Here is an 18,572-nt window from a genome sequence, read left to right as displayed (position 1 = left end):
ACTCTGTGTGTGAGACCAGATCCTCAGACGTATAACTCTACGCCCATTCCTCAAGACCCACTCCCAAGACCTTTCAAGCTACAGAAGGCTTTTGTATGGATTTAAATGTATGCAGAGGCTGTATGTAGAAAATCATTAAAACTTTTTAAAACCCTGGGCCTTACAACATATCTGAACATGTTGTCTGGGACAACAAAGAATGTATAGCACCAAATGAGACAAGAATGCATACCCATATACAAAATTTATTTAAAAAATTCATTATTACCATGAGGACTAGTAAATAAGGTCCGAATAACTGTACTTCCATGATGCCAAACAGCCCCATGACAGAGAACGGAAGAAAGACTAACAAACCACTCTTCTGTGTGTCTCCGTTCCTCTTTGCTTCTTTAATGTAAACATTAGGGTCATTATCAATGTTGTGAGCTTATGAAGAAATATTTTCCCAGATCAGTTTCTTCCTTATGATTTCACTTACGAATGTATTTGCTTGTTATTAAAGTACCCAGGGTTGGCATCTGGAACACTGAGCAGTTTACAAACAAGGTTTTAATCTAAACTGTGTTGATGTCCAGAAATGACCAGTCAAAAGGGAGCCATAAATAAAACCGGGTGAAAATGCATACATTCTGAGGTGTAATAAACATAAAAGTCATGATTTTAAAACGCGATACTGAAGGTCTGATCAAGTCAAAGGGAAATCCAAAGACCAGAACCCAGATTACTAAACATAAAAGAGAAAGAAGACCAAACTCATGTGTGCCCTCCAGGTCATGGCTTACTAAGCCATGAGAGAAACCACAGCTGTAAATACAGGTTGAAAACATCCTGGAAAACCTGAAAATTGCTTGATGGAAGCATTGGGCATAATTTTTCATCTATAATCTCTCATGGATAGAAAAGTACATTTTTACCTCTTCAGAATCTCACGTGTGTTTAATAACTGGGCTTGAGATCTTATTAATATATATATTTCTAACCAGTATAATTTATCTAAGTAAGAATAAGTGTTAGCTGTAGTAGTTTATATTTTTATTGGAATGTGAACACAGTTCAAACTTATTCTGTTTACTATACTTTTAACATGACTTGGTATACAGTACGTGGAATCCTCAAACCCTACCCTTTACTTCAAAAGTGTTGTCATTACAGATTGTGACATTAATAGCAATAAACAAAAAAGTAAAAATAAATAAAAACAAAGTCCAAAACTCTTGAATGAAACATAACAACATAAATTGAAAACTTCATCCAAAAAAAAAAAAAATTCACTGGCTTTTGAAATAGACTAAAAGCAAAAAGAATGTACTAATAAGTAAATAAAAGCCAAATCAGGGTTAAAAGTCTAATTTTTAAAATCCACTCCAGTGCTTGGGCCAAACTAGCTTACAACCCTAATGACAATTAGGACAAATACAGTGCCACAGGAAGAAACCCCTGCTGTATTTCAATGTCAGCTCCTACGTTGGAATTAGCCAGTGTTTTAGTGGTTTTTACTCAGTATTATTTTAGGCCATATCTGTTAGAACAATTAGCACAGAATAATTTATATTATGTATATTTACATCTACTGGACTTTTCCAGCCAGTAGAAGACACTTACTTTGAGGATAAGGGTTGTTCTATACTCACCTTTTATATTCTCAAAGTTTAAATCAGCATCAATACACTGTAAGTACCAGTGAATTAAATCAGTAGTAGTTTTTGCTACCTGAATCTCACCTACACTTGACCAAATAATTTAACATGCAAAATGGTCTTTGAACATGACCCAAGAAAGCAAGTCAAAAGAAAAGTGTCAGATGCCATAAAACGTACTCAGTTTACCAGCCTACCTGAATGAGAACAGTATGGAAGTGGTTTATTGTGGGGGGATGAAAGACAAGAAATGGAGAGCCTGACACACCCCGGGCAAAGCATCATGCAGCTAGAACCATGCAAGAGCACTCTTCGTAAGATTATCATCCACAAAAGCTACTTTGCCAAAATAGAAAAATACCCTATTTCTATGTTTCATGGATCAGGGAAAAAGAAAAGCCATTTAAAAAGAACAAACTTTTTATCTTCTATATCTGAATCAGGCTCTGACTTTGCTGAATTTGCAAAGAAAAGAGAACTTAATTTCACATGAATAGGGCTCAGTACAAAAAAAGCAATGGGTTACTTTGTATTTTTTTAAATGATTTTGCTACTTGTATAGAAATGTGTAATTTATAAAATCTTTTCTACTTATCATAGCAGAAATAAGTTTCTTAGGTAAAATAAATCAAAAGTACCCATAGACCATTTTGAAAACTGGTAACTTCTGATTAACCCTCTAATCCATGTTTGCTCATTAAGACACTCTGAAATGAAGTCTATGAATCTGCTTATTAATTTTTTCCACAAATACTGAATTTCTTTTCAAAGCAAATGCCAGAAAACTATTTTATAACACTATCCATGTTAAACTGTTAAATTCCTTTTGTAAAATATGTTCAGATTAAGTACTTAAAAGTACCAGAGTAAAAACATATAGAATATTCAGTGAGAAAAACTCCTCATGATGAATGATGATTGCTACTGACATACCAAAGGAATTAGTAAGTAGTGAAACCAGTAACTGTTATTAGACATTTCTGTACTAGATATACCAAACAGAAAGAAAGTTCACTAAATATCAGTTTATAAACTAAGTTTGAAGTCGGTTTTGTCTTTGACTGTGACCTCACAGATGAAAACTGACAGCTGGCCCCAGCTCAGAGACTTTCTCATCTACCTCTCTTAAGACTGATAGAGAACAGTGTTCCAAGCCCTATCACTTCAAAATGAAGACGATTTCTCTTTTGGGAGAAAGAAAAATTGGAGGGAATTCTTGGCTAAAAGTTGCCTCAAAACTTTCATTTCTAACCTTTTGGAATGTGGTCCTCAAGGCAGGTAAATACAAAACAAGCCCAGGAGACAGTGGCACTGCAGACAGGCATTCTAAGCCTGGCACAGCCACTTGCTAGCTGTGTGACCTCAGACAAACTACTTAACCTAAGACTTACTTTCCTCCTCATTAAAACAGGGTCACCTCTCCTCAGAAGGTTGTTGTGAAAAATAAACAAAGTAGTAAAAATAAAACTTGTATTGATACTTCACAAGGCAGCCCTCAGTCCAAATATCTTTCTCCCGAGGGGTACAGCTCAGTGGCAGAGCATCTGACTGCAAATTATCTTTCTCCCTTCCTCCCAAAGAGAAATACTATTTGGGCAACTCTTCTAAAAACTGCTTTCAATTTTCCCTTAAATATAATTGAAACCATGTAATCACACTATCACCTTAAAAAACAAAAATGATTGGATAAGGAACTTACTTCATAAAAACAACAGGTGCCTTTACTTCACAGAGCCCTGCGAAAGGCTCCACATGATCCCTTCCTAACTGACACATACGTAGAGACTGTGTAAGTCTCCAATTCATATATCAACAACTTTATGATAATACGTAGGGATGAATACTAAAAGGACTCAAAAACTACAAACAAATCTTTAAAATCAAATAATGGTAAATTAAAAAAAAGTTCAACCCCACATCCCATTCTCAGACATTTCTAGGCAGTATCCCGGATGCACATTAGTGAATATAATAATCAGCTGAGAGAAACAGGACAGAGAGATAAAGGGGGAGGGGAGGGAGGAGAGGGAAGGAAGAATGCGAGAGAATGAAGAAAATGGTAACTTCAGTAACTTAAAATATAATCAGAGTTTGACAGCTGGGTGTGGAGAATTATTTTCTCATTTTGTTACATGCTCCACCACATTCCCTTTGCAGTCAATGAGAACTCTACCCTTGGGTGAGTTTTGAGAGGTGCACCAAAAGCTGGAAAACAAGTCAGCATTCTTTATTATTAAAAGAATCAGCACTGCTAATAAGACTCCCTCTGAATCACTCAATCTGTAGCTTTCCTACACCAAAGGATGTAGTCAAATCAACAAACAATAAAAGACAGAAAACTTTCTTTAGCCATTAACAGTTTTAATCTACCAAATGAAGACTGATTTAAGTCTTACCATAACAATAGTTCAGATACAGCTATTACTTTATTCCTAGGGTGTCATATAGACTCTTCCTCACATCATACTTTTCAATTTTTATAGTGGTTTTTATAGGAAATTAGAAGTACAGATGAAAGATATTGACTCAGCATTTCACAGTTATTTATTGAAAATAAAGATACCTAGAACCTCTACAAAACAATAAAACCCAGAAACATTCTCACCTGAGAGGAGACCAAATTTGCAGAAAACATTTTCTATTTTTACTTTTCTGATAGAAGGAAAGAAACATGCAAGTAGCAAAGTAATAAAGGAAATATAACCCCTTCATGAAACTTCTCCTAAGAGTAAAACATAATGAAAGTAACCTAAATTTTGCTGACCATTATGAGAAATGTTCAACATGGTAGAAATTTCAAACGTTACTGCTATCAGTGTGTTTGTGTTTGCTTTACAAAACTAAAAATTACAACAACCAAAAAAGAATCACAATGTCAAAATGGATAGACGAGGTTCAACTAGTGTGTGTATGTGTGTTTAAGCTTTCCTTATCAAAATTAGCAAAAGGATTTTCATTGAGTAAAATGGGTAGGAATACCAGATAATTTCACGCTGTGGACTAAGGAAGTTAATACAACAGGATCACAATCCCTTATAGGAAACCCTTAGGTCCAATGCTTCAGATTTTTGTAGGCTTTAAAAAGGTCAGATGGAGCATATAGTATATTTTATGTAACATTCCTAGTCCAATCTAGGATAGGGCCTCATAATCAACCATACTACTTACTACTTCTACAGCAAAATATGTGAATATTCTAAGTGGGCTTTAAAAACTATTTTAAACAGGTCCATGACACTCTGGGTCAGGTTTTGCCACCAAGTGAGTTTTGATGTCAAACTTTTGGAGGAACAAAAACTTTTTAGTTTTTCAGAGATTTTTTTAGATAGAGGATTGTGAATGTATATCCAATACCACTACAGATCAAGATACAAAGACTGTTTATTTATTTATTAGAGATGAAAAAGTATGGCAAATTAAAATTTAGCCAAGTAGGAAGATGTTCCTGGCAAATCTATCCTTACAAGTTAGGAAATACAGGGAATTCCCTGGTGGTCCAGTGGTTAGGACTCCACGCTCTCATTGCCAAGGGCCTGGGTTCAATCCCTGGCTGAGGAACTAAGATCCTGCAAACCGCACAGTGTGGCCAAAAAAATTAATTAACTACTTAATTAATTTTTTAAAGAAAGTTATAAAAAACAAAGTTATTTAATTTTAATTTATTCAAATAAAGTAAATGAACATTGAGACTACTTAAAAATGTCTATGTTAGAAGCAGTGAGTATTCAAGTTTGAGAACCCTGGTACTTGCAGTCTTTTGCACTTCCTTTGCACTTAACCACAGGTTGCATTTCCCCTGGCCTTTGATTTTCACATTGTTCAAGATTTCAGGGATTTGGAGTATTTCCCATTCATCTTCTCCTTAGTATGTCCCACTTTTTTATTTAAGTGTCATTTTGCACAATGTAATTTGTTATGCACTTCGGATATAATGCTTCTCAATCTTCATGCCTTGACACGAAGGTAAGTTTTAATTGGTTGTGAGGAGTGCCCCCAAGTAATTAGTTATGAAAAGTTAAGGTACCACAGTTTATAAAGGATTTTACATGTGCATATATGGGTGTATTTAAGGTTTTCATCATAATAACATCACTCTTGCTTGTAATGATATACTTTCTTGTTAGGGAAAGAAGTGGCTTTATCACACTGTGAACTACCTATAAAACCGACTGCATGGAACTTCCCTGGTGGTCCAATGGTAAAGAATGCGCCTTCCAAGGCAGGGGATGCGGGTTCAATCCCTGGTCAGGGAACTAAGATCCCACATGACGCAGAGCAATTAAGCCCAAGTGTCGCAACTACTGAACTAGCGCGCCTCAACTAGAGAGCCTGCATGCCGCAAATTACAGAGCCCACACGCCCTGGAGCCTGCAAGCCACAACTAGAGAAGAGAAAACCTGCAAGCCACAACTAGAGAGAAGCCCGCGTGCCTCAACAAAAGATCCCTCATGCCTCAGTGAAGATCCCGACTACCACAACTAAGACCCGAGGCAGCCAAAAATAAAATTAATTAATTAAATAAATAAATAATAAATCTTAAAAAAAAAAAACCTGCATAATTTACCTATGTCTATAACCAGGGAAATCATAGTGTCCCATGCGTAAACATTAGTCGCATGTGTCTTGGTAGAAAAGAGAATTGATGCTCTAAGACATTCCAAGATGTATCAAAGTCACCAGAGGGAATGTCCAGTGCTGTCAACTAACCACTCTGAACTGTGTACTGTCCTGTGCTATGTCTTTTTAAAGAGGTGGGAGGAGCACTTGAAGGAGCACTGTACTTAAATGTGGCATGCCTCAGTTGTTTTTTTCTTTTTTTCCTCCTGGTTATTCTTATTATTTCCTTCAGTAACAACTTGTTTGTCCAGCACCTCATATCCAGTTAAAAATGCACCAGTGTTTCATGATATCAGAGTTGAAAATTACTTTGGAGGAAACAAAAATTAAAAGGCACAGCCTTGTGAAATTTCAAACTTAGTGGGAGTTGGGGTGAGATGAGATGTACTGAATAACTATAAATCATATATTATTGAGCGCTGACTGTGGATAAGGGTCATTACAGACATTATTGTCTTATGTCATTCTCATTCTGCTGCATGGTAAACATTAAGATGCCCTTTTGCACATATGATAATGGAAGTTCATTCTGAAGTGACATGCCCAAAGTCCCTCAGCTTATAAGCTAGAGAGGCAGCAAAAGTGAAACCCAGGGCTCTTTGGCTGCAAAGCCTCTGCTCTCTGTACTATACCTGCTACTATGGGACATCTACAGAGTGCGATGAGGGCCCTCTGAGTATTGTAAACATGCTGACTGAAATACAGCCATAGAATCTTGAGGCTCTGGAAGGGACCTCAGCAGTAAATGAACTCTAAGCCCACATTCAAGTATGTGACTCCATTCAATCTTTTTCAATCTTTAGCCATCAGTCCCTAATACCAGAGTTCCTCAAAATATGTCAGAGGACTTCACACCTGCTTCACAATCACTGCAGTACCGTTAAAATGCATATTCCTGGGCCCTATCCCAGACACACTGAATCAGAATATGAGGATGGGGCCTGGGAAATTCCATATTTTGCAAGCAAAACTGGTGTTTTTTAAATTGTAAGTCATAAAACAAATTTAGTGAATGACACCCTGTATTTTTTTTTAATAAAATTGTTTGGAACAGATTAGATTTATAAAGATTAGATAGGAACAGAAAACATTAGAGCACTGCTCTTAGTACTGTTTCAGGAAACTTTCGTTCCAGGTTTTTTTATGTGGATTGGAATATAAAAGGTATTTCTCACCATAGATCTCAAAAACATTTGAGAAATACAGCTGCTTTAAACAACTTTTATCCTCATTCTTATTTGTCCTTTGAAATAAGTTATCAACCTTTTTTAAAATTATTCCCTTTACAAAATATCCAAACTTCTATGTCCTTTTCAGGATCTCAGTTATTCCAATCCAGGATTTTCTGTTTTATTCCCTGATCTTTTCACCCAAGGGCTATATTTAACTATTGGTTTAATTATTTAATCAATATTTTACAATATTTTTCACTTTTCTAAGATTTCATAAAATCCAATTCATTCTTAATCATTTTTACTTCGTATTTTACACAACCTCCTCACTATCTGAAGTTATTTTACTATCTAGATCCTGGATCTGACTCACATATATTAACTTATTAAGTTTATATTTTTGAAGGTGTGCCAATGCTTCATGGTCTATATTTAATCCTTTAAGTCTTTCATTCCCTTAGTCTTTCATTTTCTATTTATATATACTATTAGATAGAATTCTTTACTGGCTTGTCTTCTTTTGAATTTCCGTTGTGTAACTGGTACTTATTTCAATTTTCACTTTATCTTTTTCTTTGAAAGAAAAAAAAAAAGGAAAGAAAACAATCCCCATTAAGACATGAGGATTTTCTGGGTATATCTTTACAGTTATAAAATGATGTCCTGGCATTTTAAGAAACTATAACTGCCTTCTAAGGGATAATATGAACACATATGAATGTTGAGAGAAGCTGAACTCAAAAAGTGCTTTCCTCAGGTATGACTTAAAATACAGAAATCTCTACAATTCGACACAGTATGTGATGACTGCCCCTGAGGTAGTACAAACCCACTGATGGAATTACAGTCACAGAGTCTTCAAGCTGGAAAAATGTCCATTCAGTCATTAGCCTTAGTCCTTACCACCTTGGGAGCAGTGTTTCTCAAAGGGTAGCTGAGGACCTCCTGCATCCAATTTACTTGGGGCACATGATAAAAATGAAGCAGTGGGACTTCCGTGGTGGTGCAGTGGTTAAGAATCCTCCTGCCAATGCAGGGGACATGGGTTCGAGCCCTGGTCTGGGAAGATCCCACATGCTGCAGAGCAACTAAGCCCTCACGCCACAACTACTGAGCCTGTGCTCTAGAGCTTGAGAGCCACAACTACTGAAGCCCACGCACCTACAGCCCTCGCTCTGCAACAAGAGAAGACATGGCAATGAGAAGCCCGCGCATCGCAACAAAGAGCAGCCCCCACTCGCCGCAAGTAGAGAAAGCCCGCATGTGAAGACCCACCACAGCCAAAAATAAATAAAATAATTAATTTTTTTAAAAGTGAGGCAGTGAAATTACAATGTTTTTATAATTTGGGTTTGTTTTCATTTCATAGTGAGAGGAAGGAAGCTGACTAAAAATACAGGAGAGATACCACTCAGACCTATTTTAAAAGGTGCCCTTGGTGGTGAAATGTTGAAAAACAAGGTGGATTTTAAACTACGAGTTCAAGAAAAGTGTCTTCTTCTTAAGATAAATACTTGCTTAAGTTTAAATTTTAAAATATAGGTATGCCACACTAGTGGTGATGCAATATGCCAAAATCAACTGCCTATATTTAGTAATTCAGAACATTTAAAAACACAATCTTAAACATTTCTGCACTCTTGCAAGAGACTAATAATTTCAGGGATTTCTGTTAGTACAGCAAAAACAGGCACATCTATAATGAGGCTATATTCAAAAAATTCTTTTAATAGGGTGGAACTGTGAAGTCTTTATTACTTCTATTAAAGATTTCTAATATTAAAGTAATTGATATTCATGGTAAGATCCCATTAAAACTATGGCCCTTGCTTTACCCATGCTCTTTATGAAATGTAGGAAAACGTAAACATTAAGTATACTGGCTGATGATTAATAATTAAAAATTATGTTTGTAATTTTACTGAAAAATATGGCTGTATAAATAATTTAGCTGCTGAATTAGATTTTCATGAGTTGTGCCACATTTTAAGGCTGTTGTTCCTTCTTTAACTATATACAAAAAACATTATCAATTACATAGTTACTTACAGCACAAGCAAACTATAATTATATGTTCATCCTAGCTTTCACTCAAAGCTATGTTATAAATTCAATGTCTAAACAAATCTGTTCCAATGGATGAAGTATAAAGATCAGGTCTGTAAGGTCAAAGACAGTATACACTTTTCAAGTTGTACAGCAGAGCTATATATACATTAAAAGCAGAGCTACCTCACAAACTCCTAAACCCGGAACTTTTTAAAAAAAATTTGGATATAAAGATCAAGGTGGATATAAAAAAAAGAAAGGTGTCAAAATTTCAAAATGTGTTAGTATCTTAGTCCCTAGGGGAAGATTCTACCTAAAACCGCCACAGTACCTCCAAAGACGTACCACTAAGAAACAACATAGATGAACCCCCTTTTCAATAGCTAGCTTTAAATGTGAAATGCAAATTAAGACTTCAGCTTCAGAACTTTAATAGAGATATGCAGAATAATAAAATGAGAAGTTTGAAAACTCTTGGCAATGTAGAAGCAAAACCTTTATCTAAAATCTTATTTTGAAAATTAAGCCTCAAATCCAATAAATACATTTTAGATGCAAATAACTTGTAATTCATTGTCGGCGTGACTTTTAAAATCACTACTTCAAATTTTATACTATAAAAACTACTCTGATTTCAAAGACCAAGACTTTTCTTGAAAACATTGTTTTAATGAAGCAGTTATTTGATATCTCAAAGAAATGCAAGAGCTCATCAGCTCGCTTTTATTCTGGAAATTACCTATTCCCATTTTAAATTTTGAATTGGTCAAATATATTTCGACGGCAAAAGAACTAGCATTAAAAGTTTGCTCCAGTGAACAAAATAACGTGCCTCACATGTATAAATGTGGTGTTCTTCAGTAATCAGGAATGCATTTTGAATACTCTTGCCATATGTTCAAAAATGAAAAACTTCTCTTGCAAAGAAGCTTTAAAAAAAAAAATACGCTGAAATCCACATATTTTGGTGTGTATTAAATTCATCTTACAGACCCATCTCATTCTGACCACTCCAATTGGACTGTTATGCATGTGACATATTAGGAGGCTCTTCTATCTGAAATAACACGATATTTTACATTCCATTAAAAAATGCTGGACACAGAACTTCTATTATATATCATCTAAGGTTCTCAACAATGTCAAAGTACATTTTGCTACCATACAGAAACTACCAGAAAGGCCTGGTCTTCAAAACTCAATTCCTCTCAATACTAAGACAATCTTTTAGTAACATACACAATATGCCAGCAAGCCAGGAAACAAAATAAGGTCCCTTTGCTTTTTCTTTTATGGAAAACTGAATTCAAGTCCATTTTCATTCACAAAATACAGTCTGTCTTCATTATGGTAATATTACAAAGCACCAAAGCTGATTTACACGATTTCGTACAACCAGTTTTCTTAACGTATCAGCAACTTAGAGTACCTGAGGTGTTTCTGACAATGGAGGGGCAAAATTACACATTGGTTTTCTGCAAGTTTGGGCTCACCATGCGGCTTTCAAATGTTAAACCCTCAGTTTTCACCCAGAGGGTTACTTCTCACAACCACACTTTTAAGGCACTTACTGTCCCACATGTTATTTCACCAACTTTTCCATTTGGGAGGCATATATCTGAAAAAGGCACTTAGTGTCAGATTTCAAAGTTGCTATTTATTATATATACAGACTGTTAAAATGCACTCAATTTCTCCAAATATATAAATTTTGACAAAAATTACTATCAATTAGGACAGTTATTTGCCTTTTGAATCAAGCTGGTACACTAAATGCTAGATTTACTATATTGCCCAGTCCACGCTCCCCCCACTAAAAAGGTAACTGTCACAAACAGCACAAGTTCCCTAAGAAAGAGAGCCCAGGAAAGAGTAAGCAAATGTCAGTCACTGTAATTTAGAGAGGTCTTCTGAGCAATGACTCCTTGGGTTTTTAATAATTCTCTCTACTCACAAGCTACAATCTTTCTACAATATTATCTAGCATTAAATTTCCTACGCCTTCAACTCTACGTAAAATTTTATTATCAATTAAAAAAGATAAGTTTTCAAATGACACTTACTTGCAGGAAAATGCGAAATGCACATTTCAACTATCTTAAAATAATAATAACCATAGCTGAATTGTAAATACTATAAATCATAAACTGACTTCTGCTATGGGAAACTTAGCAAGACAAGTTTCTGGGATGCTGCAAACCCAATAAGGCATCTTCTTATGTGTACAGTAAGAACCCTTATGTCATTACTAATACCATCCAGCTTCCCTGTATGAAGAGTTTGCATACTTACCCAGGAAGGCAAATGGAAAGTACACAGGGAGGAAGATGAACTGCAGCAAAGCCTTTGTCATATGATAGTGACCTATAAAGTATCAAATAAAGGTACATCATCAGTGTGGTAGAGCTCTACAACTGAGTCCCAACTCCTGCAACATCTGTGAAGGAAGGACCCCGAAACCCAGGAGTCCAGCTCCCCACCAACCCCTCCTTCTCACCATCCCCACCTCTACGCTCGAACTGTGGGGCAATAAAGGCAAAGAAGCTCCCTGTATTCAAAGGGCAGAGGCTGAGAGGAGGGTAGCCCAGCTGGCATTCTAGGGTGTCTCCAGCACACTTGCCCCCTACTCCCGGTATGTACAAGGCAGCTGATCCATCCTGCAAACCCAAAACCCACATCGTGATCATTCATCAACTTGCACAAGTGATCGCCGCCCCCAGGACAAATGCACCAGGAACCAAATCATGGCAATCGATAGGCAGTCCGAGCCTCCCCGTGCCCAGGAGCCGGCAGGAGGTAGCAGGGCGACGGCAGCAAATCCAGCAGATCCAGGTAGCGCAGCCCTCAGCCCTGCAGACCTGGGCGGCCACAAATGTCGCCCCAACGCCCGGCCCCGGTCACAATCCCGAGATTGGAGATCGGAACCGAGCGGGGAAACACATTCACCAGAGCCCCCGGCGTCAAGTGCAGGGCCACCAGGTCTTCGAGGTCGGGGTGGGGGGAGCTGGAAAACGGAGAGGGAGGAAGGGAGCGAGAGATCCCACCCCGGCTTTGTTGCTGGTCACCATCAAGTTTGCATCTTAGTACAAAATGTCGATCTTTAAGGCTGACAAGACAGAGGCAGAGGGAGAAAGAGAAAGGGAATAGAGTCCATCTTGCTTTGGGGAAGAGGGGGGAGAAAAAAAAATGAAGTGCAAAGCCCACACTCCGGGCGTAAAAGTCTGCTAAACACCGTTCCATAACGGAGGAGCAACGAGTGGGGTGTCCCCGTCCCCGTGCCCGCTCGAACTGGCGGCGGTCTGGACAGAAAACACCTCCTCCCTCTCCTCCTCTTCCTCCTCCTTCCCCTCCTCCTCCTCCTCCTCCTCCTCCTCCCTCCCTCTCCTCCCTCTCCTCCTCCTCCCGCGGGCCCCGGCGAAGATCCCGCCGCCACCGCCGCTGCCTCCGCTGCCCCCCGGGGGGGCACAGCCGCTCCGCCCGGCGCTGCCATTCCGGGCTTGGACCGCGCGGCGCGCGTGGGGCCGGGAGAGGGGTGGCCGCGCGGAGACGTCCGCGCCGGGGAGCCCCTGCGCCCCCTCGCCGCGGGCTAGCTACAAAAGTCGCGCGAGCCGAGGTGGCGGCGGCGCGCAGAAGAGGCGCGCGTGGGGGCCCCACGTCGCGAGTGGGCAACCCCAGGAGATGGCGAAGAACGCCCCTCCCCGCGCGGGGAAAGTACCCCGGTCCCCGGCAGCCCGGCGTCCGCGGCCGGGAGAGGAGAACTGGACGTGTCATTAGCAGGACAGGCAATGGTTTCAAAGCCCCAGGCCAATGACCATCAGCAGAGGCAGAGCTCGCTCCGTCCCCATCCCCCATCACCTCCACCCACCTTCCCCTTCGTACCCCCCGACCTCCACCCCACCTCGCGAAACTTTTCGGCGAGATCCACCTGGACTAATTTGTCCTCAAACAGTTAAAATATTGACTGGACCCTACACACCAGGAGGGAAGGAGAATGCACGCTTTATTTTCCTTTCTACCGAAAGGAAAGCAAAAAATAGCTTCTCTCTCCGTCTCTCCCTCTCCCCCCCACCCCTGTCGTACATGTTGTGTCTTAGCTTTTTGCATCGTTTCGTTTTACCTTCCTCATTTAGCTGAAATGATCGCGGATTATTTCACACATAAACGTGTTCCAGATTCCTGGATTCAGGGTCCTTGTAAATTACAGGACTCGGGTTTGGTCTCAGTTACGTTAAGTTTCATACAATACCAAAAAATTAAAAAAATAATAATAATAAATTGCTGAGGGTGAGCGAGCGAGACGAGGTGGAGGAGGAAAAGAAACCTCGAGTCTGATTTCTGTAATTTACTAGCGACCCGGATCGCAGCAAATAACAGGGTAACACGAGTGTGGCTTAAGAGGGCTGGGGAGCTCTTTCTAGAGGCATCGACCCCATCCCCGGATAAAGGATCTGCAAGTTTTCTGTCATCGCGACCATGCAATGCCATCACTTACCTTCAGAAATAAGACTTTAAACAGCCAAGGCCTTCCTCCTCCCCTCCACCACCGCCCCCCCCCCGCCAGCTTCGCTCTCTCCACCTTAAACTTATTGACACAACATAATCCCACATTCAAGCAAAATCCTGACACAGCCTCCCTCCTCCTCTTCCCCCTCCTCTCTTCCCTCCCGTTCTCTCGTTCGCTCTCCCTCTCGTCCTCTCCGGTTTTCTCTCGCTCTCTCTCTTGCCCTCACCCCCCGCCCCCGCCGGCTTTCCCTCCCTCTTCTCTCTCCCCTTCTCCCTCGCCCTCTTCCCCCTCTCCCCCTATTCTTCCTCCTAGCCACTCTGGCACTAAAACAGCACTTTCTCTACTCGCCGCGCATTTGGTTAGGGGTGGGGGGGTGAGAGGGCACCAATCTCCGGGGCCGGAACACCCAAATCCCAACTCTCCAGATGAACGAGCAACTGGGCTGCTGTTCCCGGTCACCGACGCAGACGAAACGTTCGATAAATCCACTGAGGGCTGGCTCCTTGTACCTTCCTCCCCTGCCCCGACTCCCCAGGCCCCACCTCCCCGGCAGCCGAGCCCAGGCTGGGCTCCACGTACTTTCGCCGAGATGAAGTTTGGGGCTCCCCAGGCGGCCAAGAGCCGCCCGCCGGCGTGAGGGCTCTGTTGTTGTTTTCCTCGGGCTGCTCCTGCCCGCGCCGCGGCTCCCGTGCCCCTCTCGGGCGGCGCTGCCTGTGTGCCGAGAGGTGCTGGTTGCAAACGCAGCCTGGCACCGGCTGGCCTACTACTCCCCAGCCCGGCCCCCAGCCTCCCGCCCGCAGGGCACTGCCTTCGCGCCCCCCGCTCGCCGCCGGCGCGGCCGCGGCGACCCTCGCCCCCGACCTCTCACGACCCAAAGTTTTGGCGGAGGGGTAAAGTGCCCGGGGAGCGGGCCGGCTGGCGGCGGCTCCGGACGCGCGGGGTTCCCTCCGTCTTCCTCAAGTCCAGCCTACCGGCTGCCGCCACAGCCGCCGCCGCCGCCGCTGCTCCTGCCGCGGAGTCCTTGGGGCTGCAGCCCGGCGGCTCTCAAGTGAGTAGGAAAACAGAAAGTGCGGGGAGAGCGCCCGGGAAGGGCTGGGGATGGGGGGGCGCTTACCTCGCGGGCTCGCCGGGCGCGAGGGCGTGTGTGTGGCTCGCCCTCAGCGGCCAGTCAGGGGTTCTCTATGGGAAAGTGGAGAGAGAGGAGCTCGCGGAGCCGCTCTGCCTCCGCTTCACTGTACACTGCTCCACATACAGTACATGCAGCCAGGAGAGACTGAAAACACTCATTTTATATAAGGCAGCCTGCCATTGGTCCGCTCCGTGATGGACAGGCCGCGCGGCCAAACAGAAGGCCCGTTACACCCAAACACACGCACACATACACACATTTTACAGAGACACACAAAGATCATCACATTTTCTATTTTCTAATGTTCGGGACCTGTAGACAGTAGGAGAGGACAGGTAGAGAGGCCCAGCAGAGTGGGTTGCGAGCGAAAAACCCTGTTTGCACCAAGTTGCAAGGCTTGAAACTGGTGTCCTTTTGACTTGGGAGGGTTATAGTAATAAACTACAACTCCACTGGATATGGAAGTGAGGGGTTTTTTTTTTCTTTTTTTTTTTTTTAATCGTTGCCTTGTGGTGCCCCATGGAAGAGGCGTGCATTGTGTTATGATTTTACAGCCTGACCTGGCTAACAAGTGGCCAGGAAAGGCTTTTATCAGCTTGGATTTCTTTTGTCAATGGGTTAACTATCACATAGGCCAAAACAGTGCAAGATAAGTTTATTAGGACTGTAAGCACTGAGGTTGTTAGTGCTTCATTCGTAGGTAAATTGAGAAAAATCAACACAACAATACACAGAAACAAAGATAAACATTTTGCTGAAATAGCCACTCTACTTTTAGCTGGTCAGAGGACTGCAGATCACCTGTGTTGGCATACAAACAGTGCTGTAAAGTAGAATAAGTCATGGAAGATCGGCTATTGCCCCTTTTCCTTAAAAATAGGCCTTTTGAATCAATATATGCAAGATATATATTTTGCATTTTATATATATATTTACTTTCCATATTTCACATCATATGTGAACATCACATGTTGGTTGACTTTGGGAGATGGAGAACCCAAGGGCTCTTCTTTCTAATTTTTTTTCTGTGATGCGTCTTTGACAGATTATATTTGACAGTCCTATATAAACAAGTCAACAGGTTGCTGGGAAAAAAACATAGCTGGAAACTAAGAGGAATAAATTCTAGACCCAACTCTTAAACTTGCTAAACAATCTTGAGCAACTACTTCAGCCTCTTTAATGCCCAGATTTGGTTTGGGGTTTTGTTTTCATTTTTTCTTTTAAGGTTAAAATAAGAAGCTTCTCCCAGTTTTACTTCACTAAATGTTTATTCAGCATCTACTGTGTACCAGGCATTACCATAGGCCCTAGATGTTTTCTTATGGTTCTTTCTGATTTAAGAGTCTGTGAATTATTCTTAAACACAAACATTTTGAAGATTAAATAAACATCATGATTTTATGGCCTAGATGCGTAGCTTTAAAACTTAAAGGGAAGCTGGATAAGAGAACTTATTTCAAATCCCGCTTTATTTCCTTGATGTTATCTTGAGATTTTTCTCTTACATCCATAAAGTTATCGAATGAGTGTGTATGTGCGTGTGTGTGAAAGACTGGGAACCAGAAACAGATACAGAGAAAATTTAAGTTTATGAAGTTTAGACAACAAACAGTGGTATTTAGAAATGTGATGTTTTGTTTATTTTTTAAAGGAAAATAAATTTTAAAAGGGAAAAGTATATAAAACCACAGCATTTTAAACTGATAATATTAAAGATTATATTAATGATGCTCTGCATTTAGTTGACGGAAGGAACAAAGTGTTCTTTATCCACATTACACACTGCTTTGAGATTGGTGCTAAGTATTGTTATCTCTATTTTATCCATCAGAGAAATGGGACTGCTCAAGATTACACAGAATACCAGTGAAGAAGGAACTTAAACCCAGGACTCTTTAATACCCAACATAGGTTTTAAATAACTTGACAGTCCTTCCTTCCAAATGACAAACTTCAGGGACAAGAGGCAGATAGAGGAAAAGCCAGAAAAACTTTCTCAGGATTTCACTATTCTCTTTTTTGAAGAGGAAAAAAAAAAAATCAGCACAAGTTGCTATATTTAGTTGCTGAGTGAAGTGCTGTGAATTATTTGCTAGTATATTCGTGTTATGAAAAATATGAAAGACCTGTCCATTCCCCACCCCTACCCCCAACCCCAGCCATAGGAAAACATTCTTTATTTCTTTATGGTCTCAAAGATTTTTTTTTTTTTTGGTTGAAGTATACTTAGCTTAGCAGGATTATTTAGAGTTACATTTTCAAACTTTTAGATCACCCATTGCTATCAGTAAAACGTTTGGGTGAGTATCCTCAATATATGTATATTTCTGTATATGTTTTTAAAATGTACCACTACATGGATATATTATTTATTATTACAAAGCGTGCAATCACAGAAACTAAATGAAAAAGCGTGAAATAAAAATAAAAGTTAAGGGAATTCCCCGGCGGTCTAGTGGTTAGGGCTCACCGGGCCACGTTCGATCCCTGATTGGGGAACTAAGATCAGCAAGCCACGCGGTGCAGCCAAAAATATAATAAAATAGAAGTTAAATAAGAGTTTTAATATTTTCTCCCCACGCTCCTATGATATAGTCTTATCACGTGCCCCAGAGTTTTTGTATTCAAGTTTCGATACCTCTGACAGTACAAGGTACTAACTGACCAGGACTGATGCAAGGGAGCATGAAGAAGTGCATAGAAATGATTAGTTGCAAGTCATTACTGCTACTGGAAAACTGGTGGGTCCACAGAGCCTTTAGATTCGGATAACGGCACTTTTTTTTAACACAAATTATATATTGGTGGTGTTTTGGGCATTATGTGGCAGTATAAGCCATCATTCAGTACTCTTTTGCAGATCATTTATTGAGAAGGATCTATGTGCTAGGTAGGCACTGTGCATACCAGAATTTTGGAAAAGGAAAATTGCCTGCTCCTAGAAGTGATGGAATACAATTCCAGTCTCTTGTGTGATAGGTAAAGCCTTGCCAGGAAGTAAGGAGAAGAGGCTTAGAACTAAATGTAATGTAGCACTTTACCATTTATCATTTAGGGAAATACTTTTTAGAATTTTAATTATCTTATTTAAAAATAAATATCAAGAAATTTTAAATGCCAATAGTGCCCCAAAATTAAAAATATGAAAAATCATAGCTTTCAGGGAGTTTATTTAATTTTTATAATGTAGGGTTATGAAAAGAAAAATAACTGTTGGTTTCCTGAGTAAAATGGCATTCAAAAGGGTCTCCAAGAAAGGGTTTTTCCTTTCTTGTTTTCACATTTGATGGTCAATCACAGGTTGAACTCATGGTTAGCATATTCCTCTTTTTCATGGCCTTCACTGTCCATTTTCTTAATTTCATTTTGAATAAAATAATTTCAAAATAATTTGGGAAGAATAAATTTAAATATATGTGTAAATGTGCACATACAAGTGTTTATGTGTACATGTGTAT

The 18,572-nt window shown here is 40.2% G+C and overlaps 1 protein-coding gene across 8 annotated transcripts in view; it reads right to left on the bottom strand.

Moving 5' to 3' along the window:
- Positions 1-15,272, bottom strand: part of BBX (BBX high mobility group box domain containing) — a 282,218-nt gene extending 266,946 nt beyond the window's left edge. For 3 of the 8 annotated variants that reach the window (XM_027104050.1, XM_027104061.1, XM_027104065.1), the window contains exons 1-2: positions 15,097-15,237; positions 11,771-11,842 (exon numbers count right to left, since the gene is read on the bottom strand). The gene's annotated coding sequence lies outside the window, so the exon portion shown is untranslated. Of the gene's footprint in view, positions 1-11,770; positions 11,843-14,561; positions 14,694-15,096 lie in introns of all 8 variants that reach the window. The other 5 variants (XM_027104045.1, XM_027104071.1, XM_027104049.1 and 2 more) reach the window with 3 other exon arrangements.
- Between the last annotated feature and the right edge of the window lie 3,300 nt (positions 15,273-18,572).

This window comes from Aethalodelphis obliquidens, unplaced genomic scaffold, assembly GCF_003676395.1.
Source record: "Aethalodelphis obliquidens isolate GAN/ISIS:26980383/991018 unplaced genomic scaffold, ASM367639v1 scaffold1, whole genome shotgun sequence".
In the NCBI taxonomy this organism is placed as follows: domain Eukaryota; kingdom Metazoa; phylum Chordata; class Mammalia; order Artiodactyla; family Delphinidae; genus Aethalodelphis; species Aethalodelphis obliquidens.
The sequence above is the reverse complement of the archived record's forward strand: the minus strand, read 5'-3'. Positions and strand labels throughout refer to the sequence as shown.